The sequence below is a fragment of the Coregonus clupeaformis genome, chromosome 39 (genome assembly GCF_020615455.1).
Source record: "Coregonus clupeaformis isolate EN_2021a chromosome 39, ASM2061545v1, whole genome shotgun sequence".
Lineage (NCBI taxonomy): Eukaryota > Metazoa > Chordata > Actinopteri > Salmoniformes > Salmonidae > Coregonus > Coregonus clupeaformis.
The window spans coordinates 7,541,796-7,569,065 of NC_059230.1; positions in this window are offsets into that span (position 1 = coordinate 7,541,796).

The following is a 27,270-nucleotide window of genomic DNA, read 5'->3' on the forward strand; positions in this document are numbered from 1 at the left end:
ACACTAAAGCTGGGCCATGTTTGTGCAATGTCCACACGTAGCCTACACCTGTAGGGATATTAGTAGTTCTGGGATTTGCCCCCCGGGAAAGATCTAACAGCGGACATAAGTAGAGACGAGACAAAACTAGCCAGTTATAGAATATTGTGTTGTAGCTGAGCTGACTCAAGTCTAGGCATTCAACTTGCAGTTGATACTGTTTCCACGGTAACATGTCTTTACATAACGTGATGAAACTTTGAAACTAAGCTGCAAGCTACTTTCGTAGCAAGGTGTTGTAGAACGAGTGTCTTATGAAACACATTCCAGACACTGGCTCTTGCTATCTTGCCATAACTGAATTGACAGAGAAATATCAGCTAGATAGACACACACACACACACACACACACACACACACACACACACACACACACACACACACACACACACGCCAGCTGCATCTATCCCCAAGCTATGCTTGGCTAAACACAAGGTCAGTGCAGGCTTTAGCTTACACAGAACTGAATTAGCTGACCATCTTGAGATGGCGAGTCAGACAGGAGGAAGAAGTCCTCAACTTCAAAACTTCATTCTCTCCATAGCAAAGCTAGCTTAGCTTACCTTTCTTACTGACAAGATGGTGCCGACAACACGGTCGCCCTAATTCTAGCTTCTAGCCAACTCTGCAGTATTTTGCACAAGCATTTCGCTACACCTGCTTTAGTCAGTCGCTCTTTAACTCTGGGGTGTGAAGACATCTTCATAAAAAAAAAGGTGTATTATTCATTTGGGAAATGTTCCATACATTTCTTTCACTTCGAAAATGTGGAGTAGGAAAAAAATCCATGTAACTTTAAGGCAGCAAAATGTGAACACTGTGCAAGTGGTGTATAGACTTTCACTAGGCACTGTAAGTGTGCATAAAGTGTGTTTCATTGTGTGTGTGTGTGTATTTCTGTGTGTGAATGATTGTGTGTTTGCGATTATGTGTGTTCGAATGTGTGTGTGTGTTGGAATGTGCGTGTTCAAGTGTGTGTTTGTGCATGTGATCCCCATTCGGCACTCCTCCCCTCCTGTCTCAGTAGATGGCAGGCTTGCTCCGTGGAGGCCCAAAGTGGGCCCAACTGGGCTGCCGCAGTGTGTGATAACACTAGGCCCATTCCTGCTCCCACTCCCTATCCACAATCCATAATGAATACTGCTGGCAGAGTGGCCTATGCTGGTTCTGAGAGAGAGAGCGAGAGAGTGAGAGATTACAAGACCAAAAACAGGAGAAATGTGCAAACATAATTATATTTTAGAGGGGAGAGGAAGTATTCTGAAGAGGAGGCGAGTGTGTCTGCATGTGTGTGTGTGCGTGTGATGTCACTCTGGTTATGTCTAAGAGACAGGGGACCATGCTTGTACCATACCCAGCCTTTTTCCCTCGAGGACAGAGTGTCTGGGAGTGGAAGAGCAGGGCTACATTGGCATGACATGAAACCGCTCTCATTGGCATGGCATAACCTTGTAGACACGGGGGGACGGCGGCATAGCAGAAGCCAGACACAGCCATGGCAAAATGCTTTCTGGCTGAACACGATACACAGGGGAACCAAACAGTTTATACTCTTATTCACTCCTGTAGCTGCTTATCTCTATTGTTATCTTAGTGATACTACCGGACAACAGTATGCTGTAGATGCTAGTACACCACAAACCCAACTGGTCCACAACACCACAATCAAAAATAGCAACGGCATAAACAAAGCTCAACAAAGAACAGCAAGGCAATGCTATGGTACATGCGTCACTAAAGCCACAGGCTGGCCGGCCGCCCAGTACCCTTAATCACTGTTCTAGCCGGCTACCACCCGGTACTCTACCCTGTACCTTAGAGACTGCTGCCATATGTACATAGAGTAATTGAACTCTGGTCACTTTAATAATATTTACATACTGTGTCACCCATTATATATACACATACATACACACACACATATATATATATATACATACACATACACTGTATTCTAGTCATGGATCATCCTATGTAATTTATTGATACATTTTTCTGGATTATGTGTATAGTTTTTTTATTGGTACGTATTACTGAACTGTTGGAGCTAGAAACACAAGCATTTCACTGCACCTGTGATAACACCTGCAAATCTGCGTATGCGACCAATAAATGTTGATTTGAGGTTATTCAAGAATAGAGTGCTCATTTTCAGCCCGAACCCGACAGTGCTGGAAGGGCTCAGGCCGGGCCTTGCCTGAATTTCTAGAAAATGTATTCGGGCTGGGCCGGGTGTAGGCTTGAAGAAAGAACAGGGCAATGTTACGGTACGTACGTTACTAAAACCACAGATTATCGTACAGTTGCTTAGCATAGGCTAACGAGAAATAAAGTAGCCTACCACAGCCTTCCATGGAAGCACAATGTTACGTCACAACCAAAACAGTGGCGGGGTGACCCCAATTACAATGTCACCTATACACAGCATGGAGACTGTATATGTGCAAGGAGTCATTAGGCTCTCAGGTGAAATAGACGTTTCAGTTTTCCCTTAAAATAGCTGTCCAGTGTTTCCATATTTTTATGAAACATGATCTATAATTAATTACAATATGAGTCTGTTAAAAAGCAGCTTTTCTCTGTTTGAATGGTATGGGCGTACCCCAACAACAGAATGGTGTGGGCGTATACTGCTGATTGGCCAGCTCAGCCAATGAGCCAACATGACATCATGTTCTATGAGGAAATTATCTTCTGGCCTTTGTAGCGAACTAGCTAACCTTAGGTCTCTCCGTCGATCAGAAGCAGGGTTGGCTCTGTGCTATGTACCGGATTGTAACCACTACTCCGATAGGCACAAATGTGCATTTTATCATTTTCCAACCTATAAGCGAGAGGCATCGCTGGAGCCGTGTGATAAGATAAGCGCTGTTTGCTAGCTGCTAATGAGAAATGTTGGTTAGGTCAAAGATCTGTGGTTAGCTAGGTGCTTATGAAAATGAGCTTTTTCTAGCTAACGTTAGGCCGGTGCCATGGCAAGGATAGTTGGTTAGCTAGCATGTCACCACTTAGAAAAGTCTGACTACACGAATGGTGAGCTAATGTTAACTAGCTAATTAGCTACATTAGCTAAAGTTGGCTAGGACTTGTGGGCTCAATGTTTTCCCATACCAAACACAAACAGTTTTGTTTCACGAGTGCATCTGTTGTACATGACTAATCAAATGACCTGTGAAGTCATTTATACATGTCAGCAGGGATGGAAATTAAGCTACCCCGAGTCTAGTACTTTTCAGACTGGGCTAGTAGACAATGTGCCAAACTAGCCTGAGACAGCAGTGAAATGGCTAGTAGAAAATGTGCCTAAATTTGTCTTTACAAATATCGCATGCCACAGATTTAGGACCTGACTGTAGAAATCGTGGTCTGCTGGCCAGTTCCCAAAATCCTTATGTTACATCCCTGCATGTCAGTCCCTTTCAGACGATCACCATATTAATTTTGACTTTATGTCCCCTTTTCTCCATGTTTTAGACATGAGGCGTTACATGCGGAACATCAGGCCACGAGAAGTAGTGCATGATCAAGGAGATCTGCTGGAAGTGATGTCTCTCCCTGTCACGTTCAGCTTACAGACGGGTCAGACCCAAGGCGCAGCGTGATATGCATACATGTTTATTAGACTAATAAACACAACGACAAAACAAGAAACGAAACGTGAAGTCCAAGGTACACAAACAACATACCTCACACGGAACAAGATCCCACAACCCACTAGTGCCAATAGGCTGCCTAAGTATGGTCCCCAATCAGAGACAACGAGTGACAGTTGCCTCTGATTGGGAACCACACAGGCCAACATAGATCTATACATACTAGAATGTACAACATGGACAAACACAGCAAGGAAAATACACACCCTGACTCAACATACAAGCGTCCTCTGAGTCAGGGCGTGACAGTACCCCCCCCGAAGGTGCGGACTCCGACCGCACAACATAAACATAACAGGGTAGGGCCGGGTGGGCATTCCGCCTCGGAGGCGGATCCGGCTCAGTGCGTGAAGACCACTTACTCTCCGCCTCCCTGTTGCGCCCCTGGTCTGGTCTGGACCTCGGCGCGCTGCTTCCCCTCTCCTTCCTCCCACGAAGTACCAAGCCCTGTCTGGACCCTGGTGTGGGAGACCCCGAACCTGGAGAGGGGCTGACGTCTGGGTCTGGACTGGAGCCGCTGACCGGAGCTGGACCAGAGCTGGACCGGGCACCGGTGGAGCGGACTGCACAGGCTCCGGACTGGAGCCGCTGACCGGAGCTGGACTAGGCACCGGTGGAGCGGACTGCTCTGGCTCCGGAGTGGAGCCGCTGAACGGATGTGGACTTGACCCCGGTGGAGCGGACTGCTCTGGCTCCGGAGTGGAGCAGCTGACCGGAGCTGGATCAGGCACCGGTGGAGCAGACTACTCTGGCTATGGAGTGAAGCCGCTGACCGGAGCTGTACTGGACCCCGGTGAAGCGGATTGCCCTGGCTCCGGAGTGGAGCAGCTGACCGGAGCTGAACTGGGCACCGGTGGAGCGGACTGCTCTGGCTCCGGAGTGGAGCAGCTGACCGGTGCCGGACCAGGCAACGGTGGAACAGGCACGGGCCGTGCCGGACTGGACACACGCACCACTGGCTTGGTGCGGGGAGCAGGTACGGGCCGGACCGGGCTGGCGACGCGCAGTACTGGCTTGGTGCGGGGAGCAGGAACGGGCCGGGCCGGGCTGGCGCCGCGCACCACTGGCTTGGTGCGAGGGGCAGGAACAGGCCGGGCCGGGCTGGCGACGTGCACCACTGGCTTGGTGCGAAGGGCAGGAACAGGCCGGGCCGGGCTGGCGACGCGCACCACTGGCTTGGTGCGAGGGGCAGGAACTGGCCGGGCCGGGCTTGCGACGCGCACCACTGGCTTGGTGCGAGGGGCAGGAACAGGTCGGGCCGTACTGGGAACACGCACCACTGGCTTAGTGCGGGAAGCAGGAACGGTAACTACATTACTTTAGTTGGCTGCTTTGAGGAAAACCTTTATGTAATATAACCTATTATAGGAGCCTATTGTTTGTGTATGATCTTATTCAAAATCAAATCAAATATTATTGGTCACATGCGCCGAATACAACAGGTGCAGACATTACAGTGAAATGCTTACTTACAGCCCTTAACCAACAGTGCATTCATTTTTAACAAAAAATAGTAAAAATAAAACAACAAAAAAAGTGTTGAGAAAAAAAGAGCAGAAGTAAAATAAAATAATAGTAGGGAGGCTATATATACAGGGGGGTACCGGTGCAGAGTCAATGTGCGGGGGCACCGGCTAGTTGAGGTAGTTGAAGTAATATGTACATGTGGGTAGAGTTAAAGTGACTATGCATAAATAATTAACAGAGTAGCAGCAGCGTAAAAAGGATGGGGTGGGGGGGCAGTGCAAATAATCCGGGTAGCCATGATTAGCTCTTCAGGAGTCTTATGGCTTGGGGGTAGAAGCTGTTGAGAAGTCTTTTGGACCTAGACTTGGCACTCCGGTACCGCTTGCCGTGCGGTAGCAGAGAGAACAGTCTATGACTAGGGTGGCTGGAGTCTTTGACAATTTTGAGGGCCTTCCTCTGACACCGCCTGGTATAGAGGTCCTGGATGGCAGGAAGCTTGGCCCCAGTGATGTACTGGGCTGTACGCACTACCCTCTGTAGTGCCTTGCGGTCGGAGGCCAAGCAGTTGCCATACCAGGCAGTGATGCAACAAGTCAGGATGCTCTCGATGGTGCAGCTGTATAATTTTGAGGATCTGAGGACCCATGCCAAATCTTTTCAGTCTCCTGAGGGGGAATAGGCTTTGTCGTGCCCTCTTCACGACTGTCTTGGTGTGTTTGGACCATGATAGTTCGTTGGTGATGTGGACACCAAGGAACTTGAAGCTCTCAACCTGTTCCACTACAGCCCCGTCGATGAGAATGGGGGCGTGCTCAGTCCTCTTTTTTTTCCTGTAGTCCACAATCATCTCCTTTGTCTTGGTCACGTTGAGGGAGAGGTTGATGTCCTGGCACCACACGGCCAGGTCTCTGACCTCCTCCCTATAGGCTGTCTCATCGTTGTCGGTGATCAGGCCTACCACTGTTGTGTCGTCGGCAAACTTAATGATGGTGTTGGAGTCGTGTCTGGCCATGCAGTCATGGGTGAACAGAGAGTACAGGAGGGGACTGAGCACGCACCCCTGAGGGGCCACAGTGTTGAGGATCAGTGTGGCAGATGTGTTGTTACCTACCCTTACCACCTGGGGGCGGCCCGTCAGGAAGTCCAGGATCCAGTTGCAGAGGGAGGTGTTTAGTCCCAGGATCCTTAGCTTAGTGATGAGCTTAGAGGGCACTATGGTGTTGAATGCTGAGCTGTAGTCAATGAATAACATTCTCACGTAGGTGTTCCTCTTGTCCAGGTGGGAAAGGGCAGTGTGGAGTGCAATAGAGATTGCATCATCTGTGGATCTGTTGGGGCGGTATGCAAATTGGAGTGGGTCTAGGGTTTCTGGGATAATGCTGTTGATGTGAGCCATGACCAGCCTTTCAAAGCACTTCATGGCTACAGACGTCAGTGCTATGGGTCGGTAGTCATTTAGGCAGGTTATCTTAGAGTCCTTGGGCACAGGGACTATGGTGGTCTGCTTGAAACATGTTGGTATTACAGACTCAGTCAGGGACATGTTGAAAATGTCAGTGAAGACACTTGCCAGTTGGTCAGCACATGCTCGGAGTACACGTCCTGGTAATCCGTCTGGCCCTGCGGCCTTGTGAATGTTGACCTGCTTAAAACTCTTACTCACATCGGCTATGGAGAGCGTGATCACATAGTCATCAGGAACAGCTGGTGGTCACATGCATGCTTCAGTGTTGCTTGCCACGAAGCGAGCATAGAAGTGGTTTAGCTCGTCTGGTAGGCTTGTGTCACTGGGCAGCTCGCGGCTGTGCTTCCCTTTGTAGTCTGTAATAGTTTTCAAGCCCTGCCACATCCGACGAGCGTCAGAGCCAGTGTAGTACGATTCAATCTTATTCCTGTATTGACTCTTTGCCTGTTTGATGGTTCGTCGGAGGGCATAGCGGGATTTCTTATAAGCGTCCGGGTTAGAGTCCCGTTCCTTGAAAGCAGCAGCTCTACCCTTTAGCTCAGTGCGGATGTTTCCTGTAATCCATGGCTTCTGGTTGGGGTATGTACGTACGGTCACTGTGGGGACGACATCATCGATGCACTTATTGATGAAGCCAGTGACTGATGTGGTGTACTCCTCAATACTGTCTGAAGAATCCCGGAACATGTTCCAGTCTGTGCTAGCAAAACAGTCCTGTAGCTTAGCATCTGCGTCATCTGACCACTTTTTTATTAACCGAGTCACTGGTGCTTCCTGCTTTAGTTTTTGCTTATAAGCAGGAAATCAGGAGGATAGAGTTATGGTCAGATTTGCCAAATGGAGGGCGAGGGAGAGCTTTGTATGCGTCTCTGTGTGTGGAGTAAAGGTGGTCTAGAGTTTTTTTTCCTCTGGTTGCACATTTAACATGCTGGTAGAAATTAGGTAGAACGGATTTAAGTTTCCCTGCATTAAAGTCCCCGGCCACTAGGAACGCTGCATCTGGATGAGCGTTTTCCTGTTGATGTATGGCCTTGTACAACTCATTCAGTGCAACCTTAATGCCAGCATTGGTTTGTGGTGGTAAATAGACAGCTATGAAAAATATAGATGAAAACTCTCTTGGTAAATAGTGTGGTCTACAGCTTATCATAAGATACTCTACCTCAGGCGAGCAAAACCTAGAGACTTCCTTAGTATTTAATTTTGTGCACCAGCTGTTGTTTACAAATATACACAGACCGCCACCCCTTGTCATTGTTCACTTGTTTTTTAACTGTCAGGTACAGGCAGGGATGACTGGGGCCTTCAGCAAGTAAGACACAGGGGGTAAAAAATTATTGAACATCACAGCTATAAATTCCCAATGTGTCCATTATTAAGTTAACTACTTTACTTTAGTTGGCTGCTTTGAGCAAAACTTTTATGTAATATAACATATTCCGGGAGCCTAGTGTGTGTGAAAGAACTATGTGGAATATTTTTTAAACATTGGCTTCCCTGAAAACAACCATCCCTGTTACCATTTTGAATGCCTTGATGCCCTCTTTGTTATCTGTGCCCCACTTTACAGACAACACCCCATCCAACGACTGAACACCTTGAAATGCATTCGTTGTAAGAAATATGCTATATAAATAAAGTTTGATTTGATTGATGACATTACAGCTGTAGAATATTTAATAAACTGCAATTTTCACATGAGGACAAGTGCAGTTTTTCCATAAACGTTTAATTGATAATTTGGAATTTTATCACTTAACATATCATATAGTGGGAAGGATCCAAAAAATCAAGACTGTGTGAATACATGTACCACTCCGAATGAATAAATACTGTGCCTTTTGAAGATTTGTCTCTGGTCATGAAACTACAGTTCAGGCTGGATGTCTAAACAAAGTCAAATCAATTATATAATCATTAACCAGATTACCCCGTATACCAGACTTCGATGAGTGATAACTCAGTTCTAGAATGTTGTCATTGATGAGAATGAATCAAAAAAATCTATTGACATTCAAAATTAAGTGGCTCTTTCCTTGTAGAATGTTGACAGCTGTATAGAACACTTTGTACTGCTAAGATGCTCAAACTTAACAGCTACACTCACTGACACAGGATCAACTTTATCCCTCATGCTGGCCCTGACCAAACCGGTAAGTTTCCTCTCACTATAGCTACACTTCTCCACATGGCCAGACTGATAGTGGTCGTCTCCCCTTTTAATGCTCTTCTTTGCAAAATGCCATAAGGTCTGAAATAGACACCAAAGTCAGATACTGTATAAACAATTATCTAGGCTAAGTAAAACAAAATATTTTTTGATCTACTGCACTGCTAACTAGCTAGCTAAAGTGTAGTCAGTGGCTAGCTAAGATAGAGAAAGGGGACGTAAGTTCATGGATTGGGCACTGAAGATCTCTGTGCACAGAGGTCTCTTCTCTGTTGCTAATTAGCATTTGACATTTTTTGGAGTAAATTGAGGCAAATCCATTGAGAAAACTCACCTTGTCCGAGAGAGAATTATATGGCTATCAAAATGTCAAGCCAGGGTAAGCCTACACGAAACACAGACCTTATATGAAGTAGTTCTAAAAAACGATTGGAAACATTACCGCTACGTTTTATGGGTGTTATGACGTGTCCACTCTGCTGGACTATACGACAGACACTTCAGGACAAACTTCCTTCAGATTTTTTGGGGGGGATTGTCTTTTGTTCCATGTAGTGAATGTTAATCAATGCGTTTGTATGGGCTAATAGCAGTAAGGCCAAAAAATTCATATTTTTTGATACTTCAAGGGGTCTTAAAATTCAAAATAAATTCCATGGCTTTGTTTTTATATATAAGCCTGTGTGTTTACGCAACTTTCAAAATGATACTACAAATATTAGAACCCCTCTGGGTGGATGTCAGTGACAGAAACTCTACCACAAGTACACTGCTCAAAAAAATAAAGGGAACACTTAAACAACACATCCTAGATCTGAATGAATGAAATAATCTTATGAAATACTTTTTTCTTTACATAGTTGAATGTGCTGACATCAAAATCACACAAAAATGATCAATGGAAATCAAATTAATCAACCCATGGAGGTCTGGATTTGGAGTCACCCTCAAAATTAAAGTTGAAAACCACACTACAGGCTGATCCAACTTTGATGTAATGTCCTTAAAACAAGTCAAAATGAGGCTCAGTAGTGTGTGTGGCCTCCACGTGCCTGTATGACCTCCCTACAACGCCTGGGCATGCTCCTGATGAGGTGGCAGATGGTCTCTTGAGGTATCTCCTCCCAGACCTGGACTAAAGCATCCGCCAACTCCTGGACAGTCTGTGGTGCCACGTGGTGTTGGTGGATGGAGCGAGACATGATGTCCCAGATGTGCTCAATTGGATTCAGGTCTGGGGAACGGGCAGGCCAGTCCATAGCATCAATGCCTTCCTCTTGCAGGAACTGCTGACACACTCCAGCCACATGAGGTCTAGCATTGTCTTGCATTAGGAGGAACCCAGGGCCAACCACACCAGCATATGGTCTCACAGGGGGTCTGAGGATCTCATCTCGGTACCTAATGGCAGTCAGGCTACCTCTGGCGAGCACATGGAGGGCTGTGCGGCCCCCCAAAGAAATGCCACCCCACACCATGACTGACCCACCGCCAAACCGGTCATGCTGGAGGATGTTGCAGGCAGCAGAATGTTCTCCACGGCGTCTCCAGACTCTGTCACGTCTGTCACATGTGCTCAGTGTGAACCTGCTTTCATCTGTGAAGAGCACAGGGCGCCAGTGGCGAATTTGCCAATCTTGGTGTTCTCTGGCAAATGCCAAACGTCCTGCACGGTGTTGGAATGTAAGCACAACCCCCACCTGTGGACGTCGGGCCCTCATACCACCCTCATGTAGTCTGTTTCTGACCGTTTGAGCAGACACATGCACATTTGTGGCCTGCTGGAGGTCATTTTGCAGGGCTCTGGCAGTGCTCCTCCTGCTCCTCCTTGCACAAAAGGCAGAGGTAGCGGTCCTGCTGCTGGGTTGTTGCCCTCCTACGGCCTCCTCCACGTCTCCTGATGTACTGGCCTGTCTCCTGGTAGTGCCTCCATGCTCTGGACACTACGCTGACAGACACAGCAAACCTTCTTGCCACAGCTCGCATTGATGTGCCATCCTGGATGAGCTGCACTACCTGAGCCACTTGTGTGGGTTGTAGACTCCGTCTCATGCTACCACTAGAGTGAAAGCACCGCCAGCATTCAAAAGTGACCAAAACATCAGCCAGGAAGCATAGGAACTGAGAAGTGGGCTGTGGTCACCACCTGCAGAACCACTTCTTTATTGGGGGTGTCTTGCTAATTGCCTATAATTTCCACCTGTTGTCTATTCCATTTGCACAACAGCATGTGACATTTATTGTCAATCAGTGTTGCTTCCTAAGTGGACAGTTTGATTTCACAGAAGTGTGATTGACTTGGAGTTACATTGTGTTGTTTAAGTGTTCCCTTTATTTTTTTGAGCAGTGTATATTTTGAACACTCAAATATCTCGGCACAGCAGAGCTTCAGAGTAGGTGATTGGAGCGACTACCCTACTCATGGGAAACAATATCCTGGACGAGCCCCCATTTTGTTACGTTCCCCAGCAAGAAAAGCAACAAATTTCACTCAAACAGAAGGGGAAACTAACAAAGAGTCACTGACCAACAACCAAAATGAAACAGGTGGGGTTTTAGGCGGGGTTCTGAAAGTCAACTAGCAAGAACAACTGGAACCTAAAAGACACCTACCATGAGTGCCCACTAAATTTGCCCAAGAAGAGGCAAACATAAGAAAAACCCACACCAAACTTAAAGACAGGAAGCACACCAAAAAGGTGGAGCAAGCAAAATCAGGGAAATCAGACAAAGGCATATTTTTCTGTGAATCAAATCGGGAGCGCCAACTAAAAGTGTTGACTCTCCACATCTGTCAAGACAAGTGGAGCACTGGGCCAGCCACTCTTAAATAGCACCTGGGCCAGCACAGGTGAAACACCTTGCCACTAATGAGATGGCAAACCAGCACAGGTGGAACACATACTGACTAATGAGGTGATACCAGTCGTTGCACACTATGCGCTAAAGTGCTAAAGTCCAACCTCAAAACATAAATGGAAAACCCAAAGCCTGTAGCACTTATGTAAATTAGATATTTCTGTATTGGGGTTACTTTAGTTTTAGGCCCTGCTTAGCCTAAATGCAGATACAATTACCAGACTTCTCCTGCTCTACTGAGTAAGGGATTCACTGGATTTGTGCGTTGTATTCAAGGAACTAAGATATGTTTTAGTATAGTGATATCGTCAGGTGCTGGAAAAACGTTGATAGTGGTGCTTGAATTTTATTTCTGAAAAGGGTTAGGAACCCTGATGTGTGACAGTAATAATAATAAAACGTTTTTTATTTCACCTTTATTTAACCAGGTAAGCCAGTTGAGAACAAGTTCTCATTTACAACTGTGACCTGGCCAATATAAAGCAAAGCAGTGCGATAAAAACAACAACACAGAGTTACATATGGGGTAAAACAAAACATAAAGTAAAAAATACAACAGAAAATATATATACAGTTTGTGCAAATGTAGCAAGTTATGGAGGTAAGGCAATAAATAGGCTATAGTGCAAAATAATTACAATTAGTATTAACACTGGAATGATAGATGTGCAAGAGATGATGTGCAAATAGAGATACTGGGGTGCAAATGAGCAAAATAAATAACAATATGGGGATGAAATAGTTGGGTGGGCTAATTTCAGATGGGCTGTGTACAGGTGCAGTGATCGGTAAGGTGCTCTGACAACTGATGCTTAAATCAGTGAGAGAGATAAGTCTCCAGCTTCAGAGATTTTTGCAATTCGTTCCAGTCATTCGCAGCAGAGAACTGGAAGGAATGGCGGCCAAAGGAGGTGTTGGCTTTGGGGATGACCAGTGAGATATACCTGCTGGAGCGCATACCACGGGTGGGTGTTGCTATGGTGACCAATGAGCTAAGATAAGGCGGGGATTTGCCTAGCAGTGATTTATAGATGGCCTGGAGCCAGTGGGTTTGGCGACGAATATGTAGTGAGGACCAGCCAACAAGAGCGTACAGGTCACAGTGGTGGGTAGTATATGGGGCTTTGCTGACAAAACTGATGGCACTGTGTTAGACTACATCCAATTTGCTGAGTAGAGTGTTGGAGGCTATTTTGTAAATGACATCGCCGAAGTCAAGGATCGGTAGTAGAGTCAGTTTTACGAGGGCATGTTTGGCAGCATGAGTGAAGGACGCTTTGTTGCGAAATAGGAAGCCGATTCTAGATTTAACTTTGGATTGGAGATTCTTAATGTGAGTCTGGAAGGACAGTTTACAGTCTAACCAGACACCTAGGTATTTGTAGTTGTCCACATACTCTAGGTCAGACCCGTCGAGAGTAGTGAATCTAGTCGGGTGGGCGGGTGCCAGCAGCGTTCGATTGAAGAGCATGCATTTAGTTTTACTAGTGTTTAAGAGCAGTTGGAGGCTACTGAATGAGTGTTGTATGGCATTGAAGCTTGTTTGGAGGTTTGTTAACACAGTGTCCAATGAAGGGCCAGATGTATACAATATGGTGTAGTCTGCGTAGAGGTGGATCTGAGAGTCACCAGCAGCAAGAGTGACATCATTGATATACACCGAGAAAAGAGTCGGCCCAAGAATTGAACCTTGTGGCACCCCCATAGAGACTGCCATAGGTCCAGACAACAGGCCCTCCGATTTGACACATTGAACTCTACCTGAGAAGTAGTTGGTGAACCAGGCGAGGCAGTCATTTGAGAAACCAAGGCTATTTCGTCTGCCAACAAGAATGCGGTGGTTGACAGAGTCGAAAGCCTTGGCCAGGTCGATGAAGACGGCTGCACAGTACTGTCTATTTTTGATCGCGGTTATAATATCGTTTAGGACCTTGAGCGTGGCTGAGGTGCACCCATGACCAGCTCGGAAACCGGATGGCATAGCGGCGACGGTACGGTGGGATTCGAAATGGTCGGTGATCTGTTTGTTAACTTGGCTTTCAAAAACTTTCGAAAGGCAGGGCAGGATGGATATAGGTCTGTAACAGTTTGGATCTAGAGTGTCACCCCCTTTGAAGAGGGGGATGACCGCGGCAGCTTTCCAATCTCTGGAGATCTCAGACGTTATGAAAGAGAGGTTGAACAGGCTAGTAATAGGGGTTGTGACAATTTCGGCGGCTAGTTTTAGAAAGAAAGGGTCCAGATTGTCTAGCCCAGATGATTTGTAGGGTTCCAGATTTTGCAGCTCTTTCAGAACATCTGCTGTCTGAATTTGTGTGAAGGAGAAGTGGGGGTGGGGGGGGGGGCAAGTTGCAGCGGAGGAAGCAGAGCTGGTGGCCGGGGTAGTGGTAGCCAGGTGGAAAGCATGGCCAGCCGTAGCAAAATGCTTGTTGAAATTCTCGATTATTGTAGATTTATCGGTGGTGATAGTGTTTCCTAGCCTCAGTGCAGTGGGCAGCTGGGAGGAGGTGCTCTTATTCTCCATGGACTTTACAGTGTCCCAAAACTTTTTGGAGTTAGTGCTACAGGATGCACATTTCTGTTTGAAAAAGCTAGCCTTTGCTTTCCTAACTGCTTGTGTATATTGGTTCCTAACTTCTCTGAAAAGTTGCATATCGCGGGGGCTATTTGATGCTAATGCAGTACGCCACAGGATGTTTTTGTGCTGGTCAAGAGCAGTCAAGACTGAGGAGAACCAGGGGCTATATCTGTTCTTAGTTCTGTATTTTTTGAATGGGGCATGTTTATTTAAGATTGAGAGGAAATTACTTTTAAAAGTAATGTATTTATTTATTCATTCATTTAATAATTAATTGTGTTTTTAATATACCAGTGACAGCTACTAAGGCATGCTCGCAATGACTAGCATTAGCATTCAGTTAGGTGAATAAGCATGCGCAAACTTGAGAATTATCATTTACTGAGATTTATGGGAGAGATGTGGGTGACCGTGGATGGAGTGCACTGGAACTTCAAGACGTGTCCTGGTAAGTGGGTGGACGTGTGTGGTCATTTCTGGGGATTTACTGAACCATTTCCAGACATATACACGTACATGCACGTCCACAAACATAAAGTGTTTGTTATCGGAGATGTACTGGATGTGTGCAGGGCCGAAGTATGTGAGCGGAGTTGAGAGGTTGGAAATCCCACTCATCGCTCACTGAGCGGTCTTTTCGATCCGCTCCAGCACCCAACATAATTTCCCCGCTCCGCCCCGCTCTTTTCTATTACAGCATATTGGATGACTGTCATTCATATTCCATTCACTCACCTCAACATCGATAGGTTTAGGCTACTACATGATACTCGAATTTCCTCTGTACCCATCATGAGGTTGCTACAACCTAGCCTATGAATGAAAGTTTACAACGTAGAGAATTTTGAGTAATCAAGGTGACAGACAGTGACACATTCAATACCGCCTCTTGCCTGCATCTAGCTGATGTAGGGAGTAATCATTAGTCCAACAGTTGCAAATGTGCATTTCTATTGGACAAATTCAGGTATTTTTATCCCCGTTCCGTTTGCTTCCGTTTAAGAAACACTTTTCAACAGAATCGAAGGGATGAATACACCTATCACAAGCAAACACAGTTCACTTTCAAAGCAGCCACATAAAAACAGCGTGATCACTTTGCTCTGTATACAGTGGGGGAAAAAAGTATTTAGTCAGCCACCAATTGTGCAAGTTCTCCCACTTAAAAAGATGAGAGAGGCCTGTAATTTTCATCATAGGTACACGTCAACTATGACAGACAAAATGAGAAGAAAAAAATTCAGAAAATCACATTGTAGGATTTTTTATGAATTTATTTGCAAATTATGGTGGAAAATAAGTATTTGGTCAATAACAAAAGTTTATCAATACTTTGTTATATACCCTTTGTTGGCAATGACACAGGTCAAAAGTTTTCTGTAAGTCTTCACAAGGTTTTCACACACTGTTGCTGGTATTTTGGCCCATTCCTCCATGCAGATCTCCTCTAGAGCAGTGATGTTTTGGGGCTGTCGCTGGCCAACACAGACTTTCAACTCCCTCCAAAGATTTTCTATGGGGTTGAGATCTGGAGACTGGCTAGGCCACTCCAGGACCTTGAAATGCTTCTTACGAAGCCACTCCTTCGTTGCCTGGGCGGTGTGTTTGGGATCATTGTCATGCTGAAAGACCCAGCCACGTTTCATCTTCAATGCCCTTGCTGATGGAAGGAGGTTTTCACTCAAAATCTCACGATACATGGCCCCATTCATTCTTTCCTTTACACGGATCAGTCGTCCTGGTCCCTTTGCAGAAAAACAGCCCCAAAGCATGATGTTTCCACCCCCATGCTTCACAGTAGGTATGGTGTTCTTTGGATGCAACTCTGCATTCTTTGTCCTCCAAATACGACGAGTTGAGTTTTTACCAAAAAAGTTCTATTTTGGTTTCATCTGACCATATGACATTCTCCCAATCCTCTTCTGGATCATCCAAATGCACTCTAGCAAACTTCAGACGGGCCTGGACATGTACTGGCTTAAGCAGGGGGACACGTCTGGCACTGCAGGATTTGAGTCCCTGGCGGCGTAGTGTGTTACTGATGGTAGGCTTTGTTACTTTGGTCCCAGCTCTCTGCAGGTCATTCACTAGGTCCCCCGTGTGGTTCTGGTATTTTTGCTCACCGTTCTTGTGATCATTTTGACCCCACGGGGTGAGATCTTGCGTGGAGTCCCAGATCGAGGGAGATTATCAGTGGTCTTGTATGTCTTTCATTTCCTAATAATTGCTCCCACAGTTGATTTCTTCAAACCAAGCTGCTTACCTATTGCAGATTCAGTCTTCCCAGCCTGGTGCAGGTCTACAATTTTGTTGCTGGTGTACTTTGACAGCTCTTTGGTCTTGGCCATAGTGGAGTTTGGAGTGTGACTGTTTGAGGTTGTGGACAGGTGTCTTTTATACTGATAACAAGTTCAAACAGGTGCCATTAATACAGGTAACGAGTGGAGGACAGAGGAGCCTCTTAAAGAAGAAGTTACAGGTCTGTGAGAGCCAGAAATCTTGCTTGTTTGTAGGTGACCAAATACTTATTTTCCACCATAATTTGCAAATAAATTCATAAAAAATCATACAATGTGATTTCCTGGAGAAAAATAATCTCAATTTGTCTGTCATAGTTGACGTGTACCTATGATGAAAATTACAGGCCTCTCTCATCTTTTTAAGTGGGAGAACTTGCACAATTGGTGGCTGACTAAATACTTTTTCCCCCCACTGTATATAATTCCTTCTCGCAACTATCTACACGCTCTCCTCCTCTCACCTTTTCCCTTAACTTGTGGACTTCAGTGCTCAACACATCAGCTGTTTGTGAAAAAAAAAATACGTTCATATCCTCTTTTTTAAACAGTAGCCTATATAGAAAGCAACTCGTCTCTGGTGCTGCTGCATGGGTTCATTCATTGTCTTGACATCAACTACACAGGCTGTGTGACCTATTTCTTGGTCAACTCATATCAATTTACCTGGGAGTGTCACTCCCAATTCAGGCCTCACTCACTCACCTGAGCAACCTCCCTCCCCAACACCTTACACACCCTAGTCTGTCTGTCTCTCCTTTCTCTTTTCTACCACCCCCTCTCTCTCTTTCCCACAAACACATTTGGAGGCCATTTTCAGGAAAGGGTGCACTCAAAAGACGTACAGTGCTATGACAAGTTTAGATCAGTTTACGGCTGCACACACCTGTCTTTGGCAAGCTCAATGATAACATCAGAAAACCCAACCTGGTTGTCATTCCCTAGCATACGATATTTAGAAGAACAACTTCAATGTAATTTAAAGGTCTTGTTCAAACATTAACTTGGATGACGTCCTTCTCTCTCTTCCCTACATTTGCATCAACATAAACCATTTGACTGTTATAGCTGTGTGACACTTGGGTCTCCATACACTGTAGGTCCGACTTTGATAACATCATATGTTTATCTGTGAACTGTCCCAGAGACCTGTAGACTTGTGTCGGCTTCCTGAGCTTATCCCTAGGCCTTGGCTTAGCAAGCTAACACAGTTTTGAGGTGCGCAGATGACCCAGGTTCAGTTGAACTGTGACTAATGAGAATACATTTATCTTCATGAATTATTCCTCCCAAAAAACAGTTCCATAATTTAAAAAAAAGACTCAGCTGGTGTCCCTGGCTTTGTCCAACCCTGTATCCATAGTGATGGATGTTATGTGCGCATGTGTGCTATGTGCGCATGGGTAGGGCTGTTACCCTGACTGTATTACTGCCACACCTATGTGACCACAGTCAAACTGTTTAGTCACGGTAACTAGGCTTCTCCAAAACTGTGTTCTGATGCTGCTGATGGTCATCAGTAGCCTACCAAATTTGCTAACTGCCAGTTGCTAATGGCCTTCTATTCAGCGCTCTATTGTCCCTCTAATCACTCTGACATCAATGCAAATGCAATCCAAAATCACTCAAACACTTCATGAGAGCCCATGAGCTCATGGTGCACAACATTTCTATAGGCTGTGCAATTGTGTGAGAAAACAGAGTTTTGATGGCCTATATTAAAAAGAGGAGGATCCCATCAGCTTTCTATAAGCTAGGCCTACTATATTTGTTTCCCAACTTTCCTAATATTGAGCACATTGCTTCACTTTCAACTGGAGTAGCCTACCTGGCTGGCATGAAAATGAACAGCGGGAAAAGCGTCCTTTATTCGCTATTTAAGTGTATACGGATGGCATACACAATGCCTTCAGAAATTATACACACCCTAAAAATTTTCTGCAATTTGTTGTGTTACAGCCTGATTTTAGCAGCGCGAGTACAACAGTCGATATGTTGATAGAACTTCGGCAGCCTAGTCCTCAAATTTGCTTTGTTAAAATCTCCGGCTACAATAAATGCAGCCTCAGGATATGTTGTTTCCAGTTTGCATAAGGTCCAGTGAAGTTATTTGAGGGCCGTCGTGGTATCGGCTTGAGGGGGGATATACACGGCCGTGACTATAACCTAAGAAAATTATCTTGGGAGATAATTTGATTGTGAGATATTCTAGGTCGGGTGAACAGAAGGACTCGAGTTCCTGTATGTTACTACAATTACACCATGAGTCGTTAATCATGAAACACACACCTCCGCCCTTCTGCTTCCCAGAGAGATATTTATTCCTGTCTGCGTGATGAACTGAGAACCCATCTGGCTGGACCGATTCCGACATAATATACAGAGAGAGCCATGTTTCTGTTAAACAGAGTATCTTACAGGCCTTGATGTCTCTCTGGAAAGAAATCCTTGCCCGTAGTTCGTCGAGCTTGTTAACCAGAGACTGAACATTAGCGAGTAGAATACTTGGAAGCGGTGGGTGGTGTGCGCGCCTCCTAAGTCGAACCAGCAGGCCGCTCCGAGTGCCTCTCCTCCGCCGGTGATGTTTTGGCTCAGCCGCTGGAATCAGTTCAGTTGCCCTGGGGAGAGCAAACAAAGGATCTGCTTCGTGAAAGTCGTATTCCTGGTCGTAATGCTGGTGAGTTACAGCCGCTTTGTTATCCAATAGTTTTTCCCGGCTGTATGTAATGATGCAAAACACTTTCTGAGCTAATAATGTAAAAAATAATACATAAAAAACTAAATACCGCAAAGTATCCTAAGAGCTAGTCGCGAGGCCGCCATCTTCGTCGGCACCAACATCATATATTCTTCATAGTAGGTGTATGCGTAACGAAGTTAAGAACGTACGATAAATTCACTCCACAGCTAGCTTGAAATGTCACCGGTGGAGCTATCCAATTGGATCCTTTTGGATAGCTTAATCGGTTGGTACGTTGTGAAGGAGGGCGATCACTTGTGTTAGCAAGGCAGATTCCTGGATTTGAGCCTCAGTGTGAGCCGAATGTATTATAAAATTAATTTTTCTGAAATGTTTGACTTGATGGCACATTTTGAATGTTATCAAATAATGTGATGTGAGATATGCTCTTTTTCCTCAATCGTTATAGGTGGTATCCAGACTTGAGATCCGCTCACTGGAATTTCCTTGCATTAAATGATTTATGTGAATGTCCCAATTGCAACCACAGATCTCAAATCAGATTACTAGGCTACTGGCTCTGTCCTTCTTTACTGGAAGTTAATTTAACTTTCAGGAAATAATCACTAATTTATCAACATTTTTTACATTAATTACGTTTTCTTTTTTTATTAGCAAATACAGGTCTCTTGAAAATGTAAAATCGGTATAGGGTGTGTTTGTTATTGTTGGTTCTTAATCCATTTGTACGTTACTCATCATGACTCACAACCACTCAACAGGGCTCAGCTGTAACCATGACGTTGCATTTGGAACTGTATATTCCCTGTAAATTACAGTGGGGAGGGAGGGCAGAGCACCGAATGATAGAGGAGTTTATGCTGTTGAAGTCTGAAGTTTACATACACTTAGGTTGGAGTCATTAAAACTCGTTTTTCAACCACTCCACAAATTTCTTGTTAACAAACTATATTTTTGGAAAGTCGGTTAGGACATCTATTTTGTGCATGACACAAGTAATTTTTCAAAACATTGTTTACAGACAGATTATTTCACTTATAATTCACTGTATCACAATTCCAGTGGGTCAGAAGTTTACATACACTAAGTTGACGGTGCCTTTAAACAGCTTGGAAAATTCCAGAAAATGATGTCATGGCTTTAGAAGCTTCTGATAGGCTAATTGACATCATTTGAGTAAATTGCAGGTGTACCTGTGGATGTATTTCAAGGCCTACCTTCAAACTCAGTGCCTCTTTGCTTGACATCATGGGAAAATCTAAAGAAATCAGCCAAGACCTCAAAAAAAAATGTATAGACCTCCACAAGTCTGGTTCATCCTTGGGAGCAATTTCCAAACGCCTGAAGGTACCACATTCATCTGTACAAACAATAGTACGCAAGTATAAACACCATGGGACCACGCAGTCGTCATACCGCTCAGGAAGGAGATGAACGTACCTTGGTGCGAAAAGTGCAAATCAATCCCAGAACAACAGCAAAGGACCTTGTGAAGATGCTGGAGGAAACAGCTACAAACGTATCTATATCCACAGTAAAACAAGTTCTATATCAACATAACCTGAAAGGCCGCTCAGCAAGGAAGAAGCCACTGCTCCAAAACCGCCATAAAAAAGCCAGACTATGGCTTGCAACTGCACATCGGGACAAATATCGTACTTTTTGGAGAAATGTCCTATGGTCTGATGAAACAAAAATAGAACTGTTTGGCCATAATGACCATCGTTGTATTTTGAGGAAAAAGGGGGTAGCATGAAAGCTGAAGAACACCATCCCAACCGTGAAGCACGGGGGTGGCAGCATCATGCTGTGGGGGTGCTTTGCTGCAGGAGGGACTGGTGCACTTCACAAAATAGATGGCATCATGAGGATGGAAAATTATGTGGATATATTGAAGCAACATCTAAAGACATCAGTCAGGAAGTTAAAGCTTGTTTGCAAATGGGTCTTCCAAATGGACAATGACCCCAAGCATACTTCCAAAGTTGTGGCAAAATGGCTTAAGGACTACAAAGTCAAGATATTGGAGTGGCCATCACAAAGCCCTGACCTCAATCCTATAGAACATTTGTGGGCAGAACTGAAAAAGCATGTGCGCGCAAGGAGGCCTACAAACCTGACTCAGTTACACCAGCTCTGTCAGGAGGAATGGGCCAAAATTCACCCAACGTATAATATAATATGCCATTTAGCAGACGCTTTTATCCAAAGCGACTTACAGTCATGCGTGCATAATTTTTTTTGTGTACGGGTGGTCCCGGGGACCGAACCCACTACCTTGGCGTTACAAGCGCCGTGCTCTACCAGCTGAGCTACAGAGGACCACACGTATTGTGGGAAGCTTGTGGAAGGCTACCCGAAACGTTTGACCTAAGTTAAACAATTTAAAGGCAATGCTACCAAATACTAATTGAGTGTATGTAAACTTCTGACCCACTGGGAATGTGATGAAAGAAATACAATCTGAAATAAATAATTATCTCTACTATTATGCTGACATTTCACAGTCTTAAAATAAAGTGGTGATCCTAACTGACCTAAGACAGGGAATTTTTTCTAGGATTAAATTCAGGAATTGTGAAAAACTGAGTTTAAATGTATTTGGCTAAGGTGTATGTAAACTTCCAACTTCAACTGTATATTTCTTTTTACCATAGTAACACAATAATACATTGGAGAACATTCAATTATACACAGGGTGGAATTAGAAGAAGAAAAAACACTGTGGGATCTCTCAATATAAAATCGTAGGAATTACTCTTAAAAAACACATTTCAGAGCGTGAGGGATAAGGCTAGGGCCACTGGGTTCCAGCCCGTCTCTGTGGTGTCCCTCCAGCCCTGTTCCAGTGAAGTGGTTTTACCTGGGAGTGTCACTCCAAATTACTCACTCAAACGAACACCGTTCCCTCCCTACTCTCCCCCTCCCCTTCTCAACTCTATGTCCCTCCCCTCCACCACTGTCGTTCAACTCACCTCATACACCCAACTCTCTCTATCTCTCCCTTCTCTGTTCCACCTCCCTCTCTCTCTCTTTCTTACAAACACAACATTTGTATGCCATTTTCAGGAAAGGGTGCACTCAAAAGACCTACAGTGGGGAAAACATTATTTAGTCAGCCACCAATTGTGCAAGTTCTCCCACTTAACAAGATGAGAGAGGCCTGTAATTTTCATCATAGGTACACGTCAACTATGACGGACAAAATGAGAAAAAAAAATCCAGAAAATCACATTGTAGGAATTTTTATGCATTTATTTTCAAATTATGGTGGAAAATAAGTATTTGGTCAATAACAAAAGCTTCTCAATACTTTGTTATATACCCTTTGTTGGCAATGACACAGGTCAAACGTTTTCTGTAAGTCTTCACAAGGTTTTCACACACTGTTGCTGGTATTTTGGCCCATTCCTCCATGCATATCTCCTCTAGAGCAGTGATGTTTTGGGGCTGTCGCTGGCCAACACGGACTTTCAACTCCCTCCAAAGATTTTCTATGGGGTTGAGATCTGGAGACTGGCTAGGCCACTCCAGGACCTTGAAATGCTTCTTACGAAGCCACTCCTTCGTTGCCCGGGCGGTGTGTTTGGGATCATTGTCATGCTGAAAGACCCAGCCACGTTTCATCTTCAATGCCCTTGCTGATGGAAGGAGGTTTTTACTCAAAATCTCACGATACTTGGCCCCATTCATTCTTTCCTTTACACGGATCAGTCGTCCCAGTCCCTTTGCAGAAAAACAGCCCCAAAGCATGATGTTTCCACCCCCATGCTTCACAGTAGGTATGGTGTTCTTTGGATGCAACTCAGCATTCTTTGTCCTCCAAACACGACGAGTTGAGTTTTTACCAAAAAGTTCTGACCATATGACATTCTCCCAATCCTCTTCTGGATCATCCAAATGCACTCTAGCAAACTTCAGACGGGCCTGGACATGTACTGGCTTAAGCAGGAGGACACGTCTGGCACTGCAGGATTTGAGTCCCTGGCGGCGTAGTGTGTTACTGATGGTAGGCTTTGTTACTTTGGTCCCAGCTCTCTGCAGGTCATTCACTAGGTCCCCCCGTGTGGTTCTGGGATTTTTGCTCACCTTTCTTGTGATCATTTTGACCCCACGGGGTGAGATCTTGCGTGGAGCCCCAGATCGAGGGAGATTATCAGTGGTCTTGTATGTCTTCCATTTCCTAATAATTGTTCCCACAGTTGATTTCCTCAAACCAAGCTGCTTACCTATTGCAGATTCAGTCTTCCCAGCCTGGTGCAGGTCTACAATTCTGTTTCTGGTGTCCTTTGACAGCTCTTTGGTCTTGGTCATAGTGGAGTTTGGAGTGTGACTGTTTGAGGTTGTGGACAGGTGTCTTTTATACTGATAACAAGTTCAAACAGGTGCCATTAATAAAGGTAACGAGTGGAGGACAGAGGAGCCTCTTAAAGAAGAAGTTACAGGTCTGTGAGAGCCAGAAATCTTGCTTGTTTGTAGGTGACCAAATACTTATTTTCCACCATAATTTGCAAATAAATTCATTAAAAATCCTACAATGTGATTTTCTGGAAAAAAAAATGCTCAATTTGTCTGTCATAGTTGACGTGTACCTATGATGAAAATTACAGGCCTCTCTCATCGTTTTAAGTGGGAGAACTTGCACAATTGGTGGCTGACTAAATACTTTTTCCCCCCACTGTACATGTACAGTGCTATGACAAGTTTAGATCAGTTTATGGCTGCACACACCTGTCTTTCACAAAACAAATGATAACATCAGAAAACCCAACCTGGTTGTCATTCCCTAGCAAACCATATCTAGAAGAAGAACTTCAGGGGAATCTATAGGTGGAATTCAAACATTAACTTGGATTACGTCCTTCTCTCTTTTCCGCACATTTGCATAAACATACATCTGTATATTGTATGGGTCAAAGTCGGGTCACCATACACTGTGAGTCCGACTATGATGACATCGTATGTTTACACAGACCATATCCGAAGGTGGTTTAGGGAAACGGGCCTGAGAGCTGGACACACACACAAACACACACACACAAACACACACAAACACACACAACCTGATAAGCTCCATTTTGTCCAGCAGAATCCATTATATTTTGGGTGAAAATTAGGACCTAGACAGATGTGACAAATGATCTCATCTCAGTCCTAGCCACCACTTCTCCAGCAACAAATGTCCTGTAAAAACCAAGAACACAGGGATGGAGAATACGATACAATGCTATTGAAAGAGCATTTATACTCATTGTTTACAAAGTAGTGTTTTTTTCTCCAAAGAGAATCTAACATAGGTAGAACTCTATATCCCCCCTCTCTCTCTCTCTCGCTCTCTACATCTTTCTCTCTATCCATAAACTGTATTTTCCCTCAATGTCTTTATGCAAACTTTGACGGCTTCAATGGAAGAGATCATGGTAATAGAAACCTGAAAGTGATGATGCTCACCACTAAATGTGATAAGGGACTGTTTACCTAACAACAACGACACCCACGTAAAAAAAAAACTACAGTTTACTAAAGAATACTACAGTACTTACTGTAGAACGCTGTAGTAAACTGTAGTATACTGTAGAATACTACACTACACACTGTAGTATCCCTCGATCATGTGTAGTATTTAGTATATAATGTGTAGTATTTAGTATATAATATTATCCACAACAACAAAGAAAAGGCAGTAAATACTACAGAAATGTCCGCAAAAAAACTACAGTCCGCAAACAACATTTTTTAAACCATAGTAAATACTATAGTTGTACCCTGCCCATTCCCCTCCCCATATCCCAATTTGTGCCAACCGTAAGTGAGAAACCAACATGCCAAGTATAGACTATATATTGTTTTCCCTACAGGTGATAGTAAAGAGCAGAAGTGCTGAACTTTCTGTTCAGAGCCCAGTTCTACCTACAGCTTATGGAACATTTGCAATATGAGTATTTCTCCAGTAGGTTTCCTTGAATCTTCTATGTTAAAGATAATAAAACAAAAACACGTTAGTACATACTACAGTATACTATAGTCCGCAAAAATATTATAGTAATTACTATAGTATATACTACTCTATATTTTACTACAGTATTTCTACTATAATAAACTGTGAATACCACAGTATGCTTCCGCAAAACACTACAGTGAATACTACAGTAAAGTCTGCAAAAACACTACAGTGAATACTATAGTATTCCTAACATAGTATACACTATAGTATTATTCATGTGGGCAACAACAACAACAACAATGTGGATACGTCAGAGAAAAAATGTCGGGGTCATGCAATCCATAGGCCCAGTTACAGGATCATATTTACTATGAAAGCAAAAGGCACGAACATGCAGAGAGAACAGGACTGAAAAAAGGCAAAAGAGTAAATGAGTGATAGAGAAAGAGTGTGGCACTTTTAAAGTGACATTAAAGTTACTTTCTTTCTGAGAGAGATGGCGAGGGAGAGAAAGAGAGAGCGCACAGAGAGAGTGAGAGATGAAGAGAGCTTAAAAGGAAAGATTATGTAAATAAAGAGACCAAAAATGGAGGGACCAGAAGAGCGAGAGAGCAAGAGCGAGAGAGGCTGGAAAGTCAGAGCATTTCATTGGTACAGTGTTAGAATGGTGGATGTTACAGTATTTACTGCTAGTACAGGGGGAGCAGAGCCGGTCAGGGTGTGAGAGCTGAGGCCAGGTCCGCTGGGTTCCGGCCTGTCTCCGGGGTGTACCTCCAGCCCTGTTCCAGCAAAGTGGCTTTACCTGGGAGTGTCACTCCCAATTCAGGCCTCACTCACTCACCTGACCATTTCTAAAGTCATGACACCAACGCCCCTTCGTCAGGAGATGGGTTATAATAACCATCATATTGAAGTAATTTTGGAGTAAAGCTATGATATGGTGTGTGGTCCTCCCACTACGACTCGGGAAACACTGCAGTTTATTAGGCTACAGATTAAATAAGTTATGAACTTCACAGGGTGGTGAAAGTGCGCTGTGATATTGATGCTCCTTTCCAATAAATATTGAGGCTCTTATTCTGGTGACATGATGATTGATGCTTGACTGCCGTTTGACAAATAAAACAATTCTCTTGTCCATAATAATCTCATCATGTAGACTATACCCGCACAGCCTACCCGCACTGTATTTGCGAGCTATTGACTAGAGCACACGTAAAAGACCACAGTAGGCACATTTGCTATTTAACACAACAGTTTTTGTGACAAAACAATTGGTAGAGTTTAAAATGCGGAGCCTCCCGAGTGGCGCAGCGGTCTAAGGCACTGCATCACTACAGACCCAGGTTCGATCCCAGGCTGTGTCACAGCCGGCTGTGACCGGGAGACCCATGATGCGGTGCACAATTGGCCCAGCGTCATCCGGGTTAGGGGAGGGTTTGGCTGGCCTGGATTTCCTTGTCCCATTCCGCTCTAGCGACTCCTTGTGGCGGGCCGGGCGCCTGCAAGCTGACTTCGGTCACCAGCAAGCTGACTTCGGTCGCCAGCTGGATGGTGTTTCCTTCGACACATTGGTGTGGCTGGCTTCCGGGTTAAGTGAGCAGTGCGGCTTGGAAGGGTTGTGTTTCGGAGGACGCATGGCTCTCGGCCTTCACCTCTCCCGAGTCTGTAGACCTTCAGCGATGGGACAAGACAAACTACCAATTGGGGAGAAAAGGCGATGGAAACATATTGAACATTCGATTTTTATTCGGTAAATGAAAACTTAAGTGAAAAAGTCAAGCACTGATTTTTATCCTCAAAAAGTCAATTTGGTGGAAAAATTCGCATATTTTCTTTATGCAGATTCTAGAGTATTTACATGAAAATCTGTCACTAATTGGATGGAAACCTAGCTACTGAGGGCTTGATGATTAGTTGACAAGTTGAATCAGGTGTACTTGTCCTACAACAAAAATGTTGTATTTTTGTATCCACTGTGGTGGGGACATCGACTTTAGGGGGTTATTAACTGTGTCCCTGCCTGGCTCTGTCCAACCCCATATCCGTTTTTCATGGATGTCAAGTGCACACTTTTGTTTTTTCTTTGTGAATATG